This window comes from Diceros bicornis (genome assembly GCF_020826845.1).
Source record: "Diceros bicornis minor isolate mBicDic1 chromosome 30 unlocalized genomic scaffold, mDicBic1.mat.cur SUPER_30_unloc_5, whole genome shotgun sequence".
Taxonomy (NCBI): Eukaryota; Metazoa; Chordata; class Mammalia; order Perissodactyla; family Rhinocerotidae; genus Diceros; species Diceros bicornis.
This window is the reverse complement of record NW_026690903.1, coordinates 2127337-2140891: the sequence shown is the minus strand read 5'-3', so window position 1 is coordinate 2140891 and position 13555 is coordinate 2127337. Positions and strand designations below refer to the sequence as shown.

Below are 13555 nucleotides of genomic sequence, written 5' to 3'. Positions count from 1 at the left end.
AAGGGCTGAGACAGGCAGATGGCACCGCAGCTCTAGGGAGCCAGGGGCAAACTGGGTGAGCCTTTCCGGCGACAAGTCCCAGCCTCCTCCCTGGAGTTGGGAAGCCCTGGCCTTCCTGGTGTCCAGGCCACAGCTCCGGGGAGAAATCCACAATGGAGGGCACATGTGAGGTCCTCTGCCTGAGGTCGCAGGTGTCACGTCCAAGGCCACTCCAAGCCTGGCTCGGCTTGCCTGCTTTCTCCCAAGGAGGCTGGCCAACCAGCCGAACCTGGAACCTGGGCCAGGCCCCTTCCAAGGTGACGAGTTCTGGAGGACATAGCCCTGGGGACGGCTGCCAAGTCTCCGGGGGCCTGTGCTGGGCCCCAGACAGAGGAAGAAGCAGCCTGGCAAACGGTGTGCCTGACCTGAGATCTGGCGGCCTCCCACACCTGGGACCCTCTCCTGTCCAGGCCTCCCAAGGGAGGACGATAGTCATGGCAGTGGCGACAGGGGTGGGGCTGGTGCCGAGCCTGCCCTTGGATGCTCCAGGAGAGGGCGCCGGGGGATGGGTTGCTGCTGGCCCAGTCTGAGGGACCGACCCAGCTCGGGGCTGCCAGGGGCAGAGCAAGAATTCCCCTCCGTCCTTTCCCTGCAGGTTCTTAGGGCTGGTCAAATCCTTAACAAGACAGGTTGGCTGGAGAAAATCAGACCCAGGTGAAGAACATGTGTCCATGGGAGAAAACTGGGAAACTGAGTCTCTTGCCACAATGGCAGAGATTCTCATCTTGCATCCTCTCCTGAGCTAATGACAAAGGTGGATGTCGTGGGTGGGCCTGTAGGAAGGGAGAGGAGATCAAGATGATTGTCATGCAGAGAGACATGTAAAGGCTTGTCCGGCCCATTGCCCATGTACTGGGGTCAGGTCCAGAAGAAAAGGCATGGAGGTGACCAGGCACCGGCCTCTCTGTGGTGGGGCTGGACCTGGGGTGGGCGTGGGGGTGGTGGGTGCAAGTGGGATGGCATGTGAGTTGGCACCAGCTAGCAGTGGAGGCAGCGACTCAGACGTCATGGATCTCTCTCTCTCTCCCTCTCTCCCTCTCTCTCTCTTTCTCTCTGTCTCTTCCTCTCTCTCTCTCTCTCTCTCGCTCTCTCTCTCCCTCTGGGACCTGAGAGGAGGAAGGTGGCGTGCCATGACCACCTCGCCCTACCTCCCCTATAGAGCCTTCTTTCTCTGGACGCTTCGGTAGCCCTGTGGGCTTGGGTTCAACCCCCCAAACCCCCACACTGGCCAAGTGTACATGCGCGACTCCTGGGCCTAGGGCTGGCCTCGGGGGTCCTCAATGAAGACCCTGCCCTCCCGCCAAGTTCTGACTGGCTCCCTCCCCTCCCCCACTCCCACTCAGCTTGAAGGCCGCTTCCCTTCCTTGGAAGCATTGCTCTGGCCCTGATGGCCACAGGTGTACTGGGCTTCAACCTCAAGGATCTGCTTGGACCAGCTGCTTTGTCCAGGGGCTCATTTCTTCCTGGAAAGACAAAGCCATGACCTCACCCCATGCCTGCACTTTGCGACTGCAGCCAGACCAGGTGTATGAAAGGCTCTGTGGATTCAGAAGGGCCAAGACAGGCAGATGGCAGCACAGGGCTATGTAGCCAGGGCCAAACTGGGCAAACCCTTCTGGCGACAGGTCCCAGCACCCTCCCTGGAGTTGGGAAGGCCTGGCCTTCCTGGTGCCTAGACCACGGCTCCGGGGAGAAATCCACCATGGAGGGCACGGGTGAGGCCCTCAGCCTGAGGTCGCAGGTGTCACGTCCATGGCCATTGAAAGTGTGGCTCGGCTTGCCTGCTTTCTCCAAAGGAGGCTGGCCAAACAGCCGAACCTGGCACCTGGACCAGGCCTCTTCCAAGGGGACGAACTCTGGAGGACATAGCCCTGGGTATGGCTGCCAAGTCTCCTGGGGTGTGTGCTGGGCCCCCGTCAAAGGAGGAAGCAGCCTGGCAAGCGGTGTGTCACACCTGAGATCTGGCGGCCTCCCACACCCAGGTCCTTGTCCTTCCCAGGCCTCCCAAGAGAGGACAATGGTGGTGGCAGTGGATAGTGGGGTGGGGCTGGCGCAGAGTCTGCCTTTGGAGGCTCCAGCAGAGGGCGCCAGGGGATGAGCTTCCCCTGGCCAGGTCTGAGGGACCAACCAAGCTCGGGGCTGCTGGGGACCAACCACAGCATGTCCACAGCACTCTCTGCAGATCCAGGCACCAGGTGAGCACCTGCCATGGCTGATCCCATGATTCCCTACAAGATCACCATGAAATTTATCCCCCCCCCCACTTTTCAGAAGAGCAAACTGAGGCTCAGAGAGATGTGGGGATTTCCCCAAGGTACACAGCTGGCAGAGTACAGAGTCACCACTGTGCTGAGGAGGGAGTGGCTACTCACCTAGTAAACAGCTGGTCCAGGACCCGGTGGGATGTGTCTGAGGCTGAGTAGTTGATCATGAAGGTGGTGAAACTCTAGACGTCCCTACTCACGAAAGCTGGTGCAATGGACTAGGTCAGCCTCTCCATCATGCCTGCCTGGACGCCACGCATCCTGCAGTCTTCATTTAAATTCACAGTGGACTCATCCTGACACGGAGGGAGAGGAGGAGGAACATATAGTCAGTGACATCATGGTGAACCACCAGGAGGACTGAGGTGACTTTCTACCCTCCTGTATAGCTTGTGGGGAGGAGTGGAGGCCCAGATTCCTTTGGGAGTGGGACTTCGGGGCACTGTAGTGAGAAAATTCTGGGGCAGTGGGTCCCAGGGGAATCTCATATTTGAGTCTGGGTTCTAGTACTGCCTTGATCATCTCAGGTTCCTGGGTGTGATGACCCCTCTGCACCCACACTCACCTCAGACCAGCCCTGGTCATTGATGGACTGGTGCACCTGTGTCCACTCCAGGGAGATGGAAAACTGGAAAGCATCCACCAGCTCCTTGACCATCTCCTGGGTGCAGCTCTGCAGTGACAGTGCACAGCAGTCAGGCCAGGAGGGATCAGGTGCCTGCCTGGACTTTGCCACAGTGGGAAAACCCACCACAGATCAGGCACAGAGGGCCATCTGCATACACTCCACCAGGGAAGGAATGTGAGGACACCTTTAGGACCCAGCATTCACATGCGGATAGAGGAGCTTGGTCCCGAGCTCTCACCTTCCTCTCCTGCAGCCAAGATCTTGAGCATGAACATGACACACTGCTGAGTTCCACCATCAGGCTTCCTGCTCCTGCTCAGGCTGGACCCTCCTCATCCCCAGCTTCCCTCACTCCACCTTCCCCCCCCACACACACAATGAGGGTCAAGGGGTGTGAGGCTGTCCTTTTGGGATCACAGTTCTGGCCTGACCTAGAGTGTCCTGCCCTGGCCTACACTGTTACCTGATGGTTCCTCCTGTCAAAAGGCCACACACATTCGAGGTGAGGGCTGAGACAATGTCTAAAGCGACTTAACATGCTCTCATTCTGGGCTTTCTGGGGGCCAGAGCCTTGGAAAGTCACGGGACAACACCAGAACATCCTGCTATGTCTAGTGTCTCCACTCAAATGAACTGGACAAGAGGCTGTGATTACAATGTGGGTGCCTGGTAACCAGAGTTCTAAGTTCTGTTGGGGGCTGTCACCAAGAAAGTGAGGTCACTTCTTCAAGCTTCTATTACTTAGCCCTTTCCTTCAATGAGAGCCACCCAACCCCCCCCACTAGGCTGTTGGCTGCTCTCCCTCCTTGCCCGTGTCATCTCTATCACTGTAGACACATACCCATCACCACCCTCCCCACAGATCCTTGGGAGTGGATCCAGGCTCCAGCATTGAGGAGACACAGCTGAGGTCAGACCTCTTTTTTCCTACCAGTTCTGTGTCCTGGGAAAGCTGTTGTGCCTCTCAAGATCTCCCCAGTCTCCCAAGCTGCACAATGAGGGTTGGGCTAAAAGCAGCTCCCTAGAGACCTCTTCAGGTGTATATGTAATAATACATACAACGCCTGTGAGCTGGTGTCACATGTGTCTAATGAACACACTTAGAGATGGAGGAAGTACAAAGAGTAGGACATCACATAGAATACCAGTCAGAACTTCTCTAGGTCCCAGATTTGTGAACTTTGGTAAGTGACTGCTGCTCTGAGCCTCATTTTCAGGTCTGCATCCTGAAGGGGTTGAAATTAGAGGAAATTCAGACATTGTGATCCACTGGCATTAAGCCTTCCACGATCCCGTGTTTTTCTCAGAATGAGTCCCAAGAGCCTCATGTTGGCCTATGTGGTGGGATCCTCCACAATGGTCCCATTGCTCCCTGCCTCCTTGAGTACACATACTTATGTCACCACTAAGTGGTCAGTATCTGGCTTCTGAACAACAGAACACAGCCAAGGTTACGGGATATCATTTCCAAGTTTTAATTACAAAACGTCTGTCACTTCCCAATTACTGGTTTACTTATGTTCAATTCTTACCTCCCTCCTACTGTTTCCATCTCTCTCTCTCTCTCTCTCACTTGCTCTTACTCTCGCTCTTGCTCTCACTCTCGCTCTTGCTCTCTATCAAATTACCAGAACTGCAAGAGCAAGTGCTGATGTTTTCAGTTGCACTATGTAGAGGCTCCATGGGAGAGAACTGAGGGAGTGTCCAGCCAACAGACAGACAGGAGTTCAGACTCTCAGTCCAAATGGATCCTGACAAAACCCATGTGAGTGATCTTGGGTGGGAATCCTCCCCCATTGGAACCCTGTTGAGACCACAGCCCCTTCTTCACAGAGACTTTGAGGCAGAGGCACCCAGCTAAGCCATGTCTGATGCTTGGCTAAAAGAAATTGTGAGATGTTAAATATTTGTACTTTATAGGTGGCAGGTTTTGGAGTAAAGTTGTCACAGAGGAATAGAAAGTAACAGTCTACCATGTCCCAGGATCCAGCCTGATCATCCTCCTCTCTCCACTCCTCTCTCTTCTGAGGCTCGCTCCAGTCACACAGGCCACATTTCTGACCTTCTCTGGTCAAACTCGCTTTTTCCTGTGAGTCTCTGCACCAGGGAGCCTTCTCCTTGACACACTAACTCTTCCCAGACATAGGCAGGGGTGCTTACACTTGTCATTCTGGTCACAGCAAAGGTCTGAAATGCCTCAGGGCAGCCTTTCAGAACCTCCTAGCACAGTCTCTACCATCACAGATCTCACATCCAGAAGAGCATTATATGATTTCCTCCTCCTTCCTCCCATTGAGATAAAATGAGTGCATGAGGAAGGGCTGTCTGCTTTGGCTGAAGCAGAGGCGACTCGTTCTGGTTATACCAAGGACACGACTGTCTCTTCCAGGCCAAATTTTTCCCACCACGAGTCCATTGTTTAAGGAAACCGTCATTCCCTCTCTTTCATGGGTCTGTTTTCCCCAAGAACACAGTGAACCATCCCCACTCCCTGTGCTGCATCACCATAAACCCACAGCCAGAAGATAAGCACCAGGTTAAAACACCACCAGATCCTGAATTCAGTCACTGCTGAGACCCACCCATCAATGTTGTCATTCAGTGGTGACTCCTGAGGACACCTTTCCCCTGAGATCCACTCCCAGCCTGTCCTCAGCTTCTTATAGCAACACTGAGATTTCCTCAGAGTCCTCCCAACCTGGGCAAGAAACATTCTGAAATGTTCTCTGTATTAATTTTCAGGGACTGGAGACACAGGTAGATGTAATTTAAGCGTGTATGTGCAGTAGTTTCTACGCATGTACTCTATTTTTCAGACAGATAGAATAGTGTGGCTACTCAATGCAACAAGAAAATGGATAACTGATCAAATTTTTTCATGATGTGAAGTCTTTAGAGAGTAAATGTCATGGTTAAGAACACAGGTTATGGAGCTAACTCCTCATGTCCAAATTGCAGCTCAATCCCTTATTAGATATTTGTATTTACTGAGTTATTTACCTGATTGGTGCCTCAGTTTCTTCATCTGACAGTTGGCAATAATGATCAGCATACCTACTTTGTAGGTTTATGGAGAGTATTAAAGGAGTTAATATTTGAAAAATGCTTGGAACACCTAGTGTATTACCAGTGGTGTACCTATATATTAGAAATATAATTTAGAAATTCTTCTGACACTGCCTGTGAGCCCCAGAGGGTGAGACTGTTGCCTGGACGTATGTAGAAAGCACTCCATGACATACGATGAATAAATGAGTGAACAACATTGGCAAAATCATTACCAATGTCACTTATATCACCCTACATGCATACCCAAGCCGAACCACACACAGACATTCCTGCTCTGTCCTGCATCATGTTCCCTGGAGGAATCACTGGGGCTTCTTGGACCCTGGTAACCGTGTCCACTAAAGGTTCTTTTCTGTCAGCAAACCCCAGTCTTTTTCCAAATGCTGAAGCTCACAGGGTCTGCGCTGTGATCTTTGTCTTCACTAGAGGGAGAAGTGCCAGCCACAGAGCTGGGCACACACAGAGCCTGAGCCTTGGAGAAAATGATTCCCTGGCCCTGGGGCAGGTAAAAGCGTGCAGGGACAGTGTGGGATTTGGGGAAAATCCTCCAGGTGTTGTCAGAAGGGTTGGAGGCAGGGGATTTGTCAGCAAGGACTGGTCTGGTTGGTGGGCCTTGGTGGTTAAATAGTAGTGGGGCTGGGAAGTTTCATAAGTTCTAGCATAATACAATAAATATGATGATCATGAAATCAGAATCAGCCTAATTAAGGCCAAATTAACCCAATGTCAGCTGTTCCCTGACTCTCTAATCCAGTAGTGACTTATAATAAGGGTATTCGTGTTCTATCATCTCCTTTTCATTGATTGGCTAGAGTAATTATTCTTTATATAGCCTGTCTATTTTTACATAGTAAAGAAAAAGTGAGTTTTAAAACAAGCCTCCTTGGAAAACTCTCCCTAACATATTGAATTAATAACAGAAGGCAGGACAGGAAATTCACCACATATCTTGAGCTTTAGTCTCTGGTTTTAGATCTTCCTAACTGGTAATTTACCTACACTTCTGCCTTCTTTCTTGACATTAGTCCACTTAGGATTAAGTAAGAGTGCAACCTCATACCGTGTGAGAAGTGGTGGGAATCTAGGAAGAGGTTTGTTTCATTCTGTCAGTGTGTGTGTGTGCACGTGTGTGTGTGGGGGTGTATGAGACTTTTTGCTGCATCTGGCAGTGTGGGCCACTGTAGACTCCTTTTCTAGGGAAAAAATATCCCTAATCACTTTCTCTGGACTTGCTTTTCACTGATGGCTTCACCAGCACTGTCCAATAGTAACATTAAGCACTCTATATTATCGAATTTAAATATATTTTAGTAGCCAGATTTTAAAAAATGAAAACAAACAGGAGACACTAACTTTAATAGTATATTTTAACCCACTATAGCCAAGATATTATCAATGTGGGTGCAGTCTATACAAAACTTAATAATGAGAGAGTTTACATTTTGTTTCTGTGTTTCATAAATCCAGTGTGTACTTCCCACTTACAGTACAATCTCCATTTGTAAGTCGAGTTTTTTCAGACATACATTCTCTGCATTGAGATTTAATGTTCACAATTGTCAAATAGGAGTCACTAGGAGTGGGGTGGATGATAATTTCACTACTGATTTAAGCTCTAAGGGAGCTATGAACACCAACTGGTCAATGGGTTAATCAAATGAATAGTCATATAGTATAGAAGAATGGTATGATTTGGGATTTAGAAAAAGACTGGGGACTGTGTGTCCTGACAGGGAGCACCAAGGAATTTGTTGTTGAGAGAGACAAGGACAAAAAGAGAATGAAGTCATACACATAAATGTCTAACAACATGGGGGAGAAGAAATGACCTGCTGTAGTCCTGAGTTTTGACCTCGTAGTTTCCTTTCTTGACCCAAATCTCTTTGATGATGTCCCAGGACAAAGGTCAGATTAACCCCCACAGGGACAGAGGGAGGGTAGAAGTACAAGGCATCTGACATAATTGTCCTGGGAAGTCAGGCTTCATTTATCACTCTGATCCACATTCCCAATTTATAGGGTAAGAGGAAAAGAAGTATGATGGTCAAATCATCACAGAGGAAGTGAAATGATTGTGGAAATCAATCTAAACCAAAGCCTGGTTTGAGCATATCCATCCCTTTGAGGATGTCCAGTTACATATTCAAGAGGACAGTTACTAGAATCACATCCTATCCTGGCAATGAGGTCAGATGCCAGCAAAGGGAGGAAACCTTGGAGCAGCCCCAACAACTCTGCTGGCAGAAGAGACTGCAAGGTCTCCAAGCCTGCAGAGTGCAGGAGAACTGTTAAGTGCTTTGGAACTTGCCAAAGCCCTGCTGAATCTTGCACCTAGTTTCACAGGTGTATCCCTGCCAGGTGAGCTCGCAGGTGGTCTGAACTCCAGTCCCATGCCCACCCCTGCCTGGTCTTCAGATTCGGCAGAGATGATGCCAGGAGCTGGTCTGTACATCCCACAGCTCCTTTGCAAACGTCTTCTGGTGACTGAGGAAGATATCAGGAAACATGAAGGGAAAGTGCAGACGGCAAGAGACAGACTGGCGGTAGCACTGATGCAGACACACTCGCTAGCGAGGCAGGGAGAGTGAGGGGCCAAGGACGACATCCCGACAAACACGATGAAGAAAACAGACGACGGCGCAGATGACATGGGGCTCACACTACATTAATGCCTCTGCAGGGGTCCTGATGATTACTTTCTTTGAGCTCTTGAAACTTTAATATATACCAATAATTTCCTTTTCTTTGACAACTTTGCATGACAGAGAAGATACAGACAGTGATCCTTCTGAGGTGGGAGATTGGGTTTCAGGTGAGGAGAGAAAGGAGATCTTTCCTTCTCATTTTGTTCTCTCATTTTACCTACTGAGCGTTATCTATTTGTATTTTAAGACGAAGAGTTATCACAGTCAGGGGATTCTTTAGAGTTTTGCCCTCACAGTCACAGAGAAAACATACCTAGTCAAAATGGATTGTCCTCTTTGTGTAATATTCCAATAGATTCCAACATAATATTTCACGAAAGAGCTGTTATATCTGTCTTCTCAAAAAAGACACCTACTTCTGGGTCTCTATTTTTCTGGTAGTTGTTGCATGTTGAATAACAGTTGCATATAATGAAATACTGGATTGTCCCTTTTTTTAGATTCATATGTGTTGGAAATTTATTCATGAAAATTGATATGCCATTGTGGTATCCTCTTGTCAGGAGAACGACTGTTTTCAGCATCACAAGTCTCTCAATAAGCCAGTGTGTTGGGATTTGTCTATTTTCCTGATCGAGTATGTTGCACTCTTCAAATCCTCTTTATCATTACCTACTTTTGTCCCACAGATTTATCAGTTTCTGAGAGCAATGTGTTAAACAATAATAGAGTATCTTAGTATTTATATCTTCCCTAAAAAATGAGTTATTTTTTAGCTAAATCTTCTCTCCTGTATTCTTCCATGTGGTAATCATCTGGAATTTTGGTTCAAATGTGTTTTTCATGTCTTGTTTTAAAACTAATACTAAATTAGACAGACGTTTTTTCCTTTCCTCATGACTCCTGTTATGTTTTCCTGGGTTCACATTTGTTCTTCCTGATGTACATTCTTTACAGCTTCTTTCACTGCGGGCCTGTGGGAGGTCAACTTGTAGTCTGTTTGTAGGTCAGATAAGTCTTTCTTTTTTTGACACAAAGTTTGAATAGGTGTTTAATTTAGCTTTCTAGTAATTTTTTTCCTTCTTTGTCAAGTTATTTAATATTTCTGAGCCTCCACATCTTTAGGTTAAAATGGGAATAAATCCCTAAAATTGCGACTATAACTGAGATAATACATGCAGAGCTTTCCAGTCATGTTGCTTAGAAGAAATTATTCAATAATGATAACTATTATCAATCATTATAATGATATTATAATAATTAATATATAATAATATATTAATGTAGAATAATGATTATATATTAATTTATAATTATAATGTACACTATATAATGTATAATGTATGCAATGTATAATAATAATATATTAATATTATTAATCATTAGAATCTTCATAGTCTACATTCTCGGAGAATCACTGCTTCAGATTGAGAATGTGAAGCTCATACACAAAAAGTCTGAGAGAGTGCCATGACTGTGACTTTAATTCTCAGCCCTTGGGTATCTTCAGCTGTGGTCGTCTGCACAGTGTGTACAGATAATGTAATCTGTTCCAACAGACCCACTGCAGAAGAGTGCAGCCTGCTTCATGCCTGGGATGCTCTGGGCTGCTTGTTGGGGAGCCTCTGCTGTGAGGCTAGTTGGACTCTGTACAGAGAAAGATGAAAAAATACTCTTTCTTTTACCTCAGATTTCTCCCACCGAGTATTATTCACTTTTACATCCAGAGTAGACACTCTCTTCCCAGAGCCTTGGTGTTTCTCTGGGATTCAGGCTTCCCAGACACCTAGTCATTTCAGCTCCCAAGGTCCAAGGGTACTGCAGAATCATGTCTCACCCACTCCTCCCGTCTTGGCCTGTTTCCTGTTACGGAGGACCCATGAGTGGGGAGAGGAGCGATCAAGGGAGATTGATCTGGAAGTCCTGGTGAATCTGAGCTTCAGAGAATGAAGCAGAAAAGGGGAACCTGATACTGCCAGGCCTTCAGAGGGGGAGGAATCGAGAGGGGTGTGATGGCTGCACAGAGTGAAGGGAAGGGATGTTCCAAAGTTTCCTAAGAAGGGAAGACTTTCACTGAAGTGGGGATTAGATTTTACATGATGGCAACGTCTGTGCTGCTTTCACCAATTCTGGTGTCCCTGAGGGATGAACTGGTGTGACACCACAGGACAGAAGTTGCAATCACTTTCAGGACTTAAGGAAGGTGAAACCTTTCAGCTTAGTCCCCTGTGAGCCAGTCAGGGGCCAATTCTAGAAAGGCTCAGAACATGCATCCATCCAGTGTGGTTTCGTTCTGTTCCAGTCAAGCTCCTCTGGACCCCTGCTGGGCAAAAGGGACCTCAGATCTAGTCAGATCTAGTCATCACAGCTTCCGTAGGTCACCATGAGACACGTAATAGCCCAGTCGTCGTCACTGGACCTCATAGTTGCTCTCCTTCTTCCGTCAGCAGACAGTGACTTGTGAGGTGAGGAGAGCACATCAGAATGGTCCACTCAGCTGCCCAGTATGGGAGACTCCAGGGGAAGGAGATGCCAAAGCCACAGAGAACCAATGCCTCATGTGTTTCCCTCTTCCTTTTGTCCACTTAATTTTCACCCTCAGTCCTTCTTTTCCTTCCCTTTTCCCTCGTTCGGCTCTCTCTCTCTCTCTTTCCCCTACATGTTCTAGCTTAATTGAGGTAGTCACGACATACAGAAAACTGCATATATTTAAAGTGAAAAATTTGATACATTTTGATTATAACTTATTGAACCATCACCACAAATAAAGAAAATGAACGCTATCTTCCCCAAATTTCCTCATGCTCATTTTAATTCCTCCTTCCCTGCCATTTGCAAACACATTCTCATTCCCAGGCAACGAGTGATCTGGTATATGTCCCTATAGATTTTCCTGTATTTGACAAAAATGTTTATAAATGGGATCATATACTATGTACTCATTTTTTACTGGCTTCTTTCACTCAGCATAATTATTCTGAGATTTATGCTTGTCATTGCATGTACTATGAATTCATTCCTATCCCAACCCTTCCCTGGCAGCACTGTGCACACGCCAGAGCACTTCCCATGTTGGTGTGAGAGCCAATAGTAATACTGCATCCCCAAAAGTAGGAATGCGCCTTGGTGCAAATCTGGGAGGGGTTGGCGGCAGCCCTGGACCTGCAAATGAATGCTTTCCTGGATGGTTGGAAAGCGCACCATGTCACTGTAGTTCCAATGATTGGCCAATGCTCAGAACCCATGAAGAAGCCCCACCCACCAAACACAGAGACTGGCATGAGCATAAGAAAAAGCAGCAGCAGATATATGAGCACATATCTGCTTTCACAGGTGGCACAAATACCCATAGCAGTTCTGAGGTCTCACAACTGTGTACGTGCCTCCATGTGGCGGCAGCTCTGATCCCAGTGGGAATGCTTTCCCAGCGAGTGGAACACCCACTCTACCCACGCAACTTCCAGCATATGGGGTGGGATCAGAAACACAGCTCATGTTTTCCCCACAGCGGTAGCAGGTGGAATCTGCGTCTTGATACTACCACAAGTACACAGGCAAAAGTTTAGTTCATCAAACAGCATAAGAAACTACAGTAACAATTCAGAGCAGAAGGAAATGACAAATCTCCAGAAACGAAACTTGTAGTCACAGAAATTTACAATATAAATGACAGAATTCAAAATAACTTTCATAAAGAAACTCACCAAATTACAAGAGTGTTCAAACAGTTCGATGAATTCAAGAGTAAAATTAATGAGGAAAAGGAACACTTCATCAAAGAGACTGAAACTATTTAAAAAAACAAGCAGAAATTCTGGATATGAATAACATAATTAAAAAGATAAAAAATAATCTAGAATCCTTAAAAAATAGAGCTGATATAATGGATGCAAGAATTAGTGATTTAGAGGATCGAAAAATAGAAATACTTACAGTGGACCAGGAGAGAGAACTCTAATTTTTTAAAAAGGTAGGAATTCTTGTAGAAATATATGACTCAATTATAAAAGCAACATAAGAATTATACGTATTCCAGAGGGAGAAAAGAGAGAGAAAAGAGCAGAGAGCTTGTTCAAAGAAATAATAGCTGAGAACTTCCAAAACCTGGGAAGAACCGGACTTACAAGAACATGAAGCCAACAGAATGCCTAATAACATCAATGCTAAAAGAGCTTCTCCCAGGCATATAATAGTAAAATTGGTAAAAGCCAATGACAAAGAAAAAATATTAAGGGAAGCAAGACAGAAGAAAATAACCTACAAAGGAACCCCTATCAGGCTTTCAGCATATTTCTTGGCAGAAACTTTACAGGCAAGGAAAGAATGGAATGATATATTACAAATACTGTATCAGCCAAGAATACGCTATCCAGTGAAATGATCCTTATGATACAATGAAGAAATAGAAGTTTTCCCAGATAAACAAAGTCTGAGGGAGTTCAACACCACTAGATCTCCCATACAAGCAATGATCAAGAACGTCCTCATACTAGAAATAAACAGATGGCAAATGTATACAAAGCTTTGAGCAAAAAGATAAATAGACAGACAAAATCAGAAAGCTACAGCTTTGTTTCACAACAGGGTAGCAAATAATTAATTATAACTTAAAAGCAGAAGGGAAGGAAAGCATTAAAAGTAACTATAAACACTTCAACTTAGTCACAAACACACAACACAAAAATGAATAACTTGTGACAACAATAACTCAGAAGGAGAAGAGGAAAGGAATGGAACCTGCTTAGACCAATGGAGATAAGAGCCTATCAGAAGATGGACTATCTCATCTATGAGATCTTCATACAAACCTCACAGTAACCAGCAAAGAAAAAGTCAGAACACAGCCATAGATCATAAAAAAAGAGAAAACCTCCACAGAAAACCCCCAAAGTGAAATGGTAGTCAGAATC

The 13555-nt window shown here is 46.4% G+C and overlaps 1 long non-coding RNA gene across 1 annotated transcript in view; it reads right to left on the bottom strand.

The window, feature by feature from the left end:
* Positions 1-4123: 4123 nt before the first annotated feature.
* LOC131402178 (uncharacterized) overlaps positions 4124-13555 on the bottom strand; it is a 121818-nt gene continuing 112386 nt past the window's right edge. Inside the window, exon 3 of the long non-coding RNA XR_009218339.1 lies at positions 4124-4157. This is a non-coding gene — a long non-coding RNA (uncharacterized LOC131402178). The remainder of the gene's footprint in view (positions 4158-13555) is intronic.